We start from the raw sequence: 2,724 nt of genomic DNA on the forward strand, positions 1-2,724 counted from the left end.
GAGGCGAGGAGGATGATGATGAGGAAGAGGAAGAGGAGGAGGAGGAGGTGTGTGGCCATTTTCAATATTTACAGTGGTACCCCGGGATACGAATGCGCCGGGTTACGAATTTTTCGGGATACGAAAAAATCCCATAGGGATTTATTGCTTCGGCTTACGAAGGTTTCTTCGGGTTACGAAAAAACCGCGGCGCTATTTTCCGCCACCGGAGGGCAGCAGAGAGCTATTTTTCCATTAGCGCCTATGGGAATTCGGCTTACGAAGGTATTTCGGGTTACGAAATTAACCGCGGAACGAATTAATTTCGTAACCCGGGGTACCACTGTATTTTGCCCCTGTGTATTTTTTCTAACTTTAACTGCCAAAGCTCAATGCTCTGGAATTCTGGTGTCTGTGAGGCATTTGGCCTTCTCTGTCAGAGAGCTCTGGTGCCACAATAAACTACAATTCCCAGGATTCCATAGCACTGAGCCCTGGCAGTCCAAGCAGTGTGTTTTGGACACATATATCCTCCTTTTGTGAGTTAATGAATGAATCCAGTCTCTATCCTTTACATCTCTCTCACTCTGCAAGAGTTATAACCCACTTTGAGAATGCTTTAACTCAGTGGTAGGGAATCCTGGGAATGCTAGTGTTTGGGAGACATTGAGACTTCTCTGTCAGTCATGGCTCTGAGGCCACAATAGACTACAATTCCCAGGATTCCCCAGCACTGAGCAGTCTCCAACTGGACCATTTCCTCAGTGTGGATGCACCTGGGGAGGAATCCTGGGGACTGCAGTTCAACTACGTTTGGAGGGTTATGGGAATCCCTGCCAGAGATAGCTCTGGGGCCACAGTGTACTACAATTCCCAGCATTCCCCAGCACTAACCCAGGACAGTTAAGTCACTCTCGAACTGGATTATTTCCTCAGTGGGGAACTCTGGGCATTTCAGTCCAGCTATGTTTTATTTCTGCAGTGTATTTTGGACCAGAGACAAGGTGACCAGACATCCTCCTCCTTTTCCAGGACATGTCCTCTTCTGTCAGATTTCAAAATGTCCTCCATTTGGATCATGGCTAAGAAGCATGGATTTATAATTACATGGGTGTTTTTAGCTTTTATTTTTGGTCATGTCCTACATTTTTTGCTTGGGTGCCCTACATTTTGGGGTGAAGGCATTGGTCACCTTGGTCAGAGAGCTTTACAGGGGTTTAACTGCCATTCTGCTGTGATGCTGGAACAAACCACCATACCCAGAATTCCAGAGCATTCAGCCGAGGCAGTTAAAGTGGTCTCAAACCAGATTATTTCTCCAGTGTAGATGCAGCCCAAGCCTTTTGCCTCTCTTATGCCTGAGATTTCAAAGCCCAGCCTTGGCACCACAACAAACTACAAATCCCAGGATTCCATAGGATGGAGTGATGAGAGTGAAAGCAGTGTGGCAGCAGCCTAAGTGTGCTTAATGCATTTCTTAACATGGTGCACCTCTTGCCTACAGAGTCTCACAAGACTTTTTTGTTTAACAACTTGTACCCATTAACTCCATTTCATGTCTCCTTTATTTAGTGGGGTGGAATACAGACAAAACAAGTCAAAATTTAATTAATTGATTGATTATTTATTTGGACCCGGTGTATTTTTTCTAATATTTATTTTTCCCAAGTGTATTTTTTGTGTATTTTTTCTGCTTTTAATGCTAACAAGTTTGCCTTCTTTTAACAATGTTAGTGATGATGGTGGTGGTGGTGATATTGATATCAGTCAGCTTCAGAGGTCTGCACCCACTGTTTTTGAAGCCGAGACAGTGTGACTTTCCAAAGTGCCTTTTCTGTGTGTTTTTTCTCCTTTTAATGCTGCTGCTGATGATATCAGCAAACCTCTGAGGCATGGCCAATGTAAGCCGCTCTGATTTTTACAAACTCATGCGCAGTGAAGAAAAACCAAAGTCCCTTGACCAAGTACTGTACACACTTCTGAGAAGTATAGTTGGTGCAAGACACCTGAAACCGAGGGCAAATCCACTTTTTGTTTAACCACCTTGACATGTTCGATATGCATAGCCATGTTAACCCATGTTCAGTGTTAAACCGAAAGGGTTTGGTTATGGAATAAGCCTCTGAAATATGCAAGAGATTGCCATGTTAAGTAAAGCCATGTTCAATGCCCAAATGTGCTGTCGTGTGTTTTGGATGGTTTGGCCAGAAAGGGAAGTACATTTCTGCCATCTGTCTAGGAATAATGTCCAAATGTCCTCCATTTTGATCATGCCTAAGAAACATGCATTTAGATTAACATTTTTAAAAAAAATCATCAATTTTTTTTCGTGTGTCCTGCATTTATTAAAAAGGTTGTCCTACATTTGAAAATGTTGTCCTACATTTGTCCCGGTTTGGAGGTCCCGACTTATGGCAACCCTAGGCCCACAGACCTATCTATGCCTTAGAGCACTAGTCCCCACACGGTGCCCTTTGAGAGATTTTGGACTTCAGCTCCCAGAAGCCTCAGCCATGTTGGCCAATAGTCTGGGACTCTGGGAGCTGAAGTCCAAAATGCCTTAAAGAGATCAGTTTGGGGATCACTGCCTCTGACAGAGAAGGTTAAATGGCTCACAAAATTGCAGATCCCATAATTCCATAGCATGGAGCCAGGGCAGTTGGAGTGGGATCAAACTGTAGTGTTTGTGAGGCCCTTTTAGCCTTCTTTGTCAGCAAGAGCTCTGGTGCCACAATAAACTACAAC

This window comes from Sceloporus undulatus, chromosome 1, assembly GCF_019175285.1.
Source record: "Sceloporus undulatus isolate JIND9_A2432 ecotype Alabama chromosome 1, SceUnd_v1.1, whole genome shotgun sequence".
In the NCBI taxonomy this organism is placed as follows: Eukaryota; Metazoa; Chordata; class Lepidosauria; order Squamata; family Phrynosomatidae; genus Sceloporus; species Sceloporus undulatus.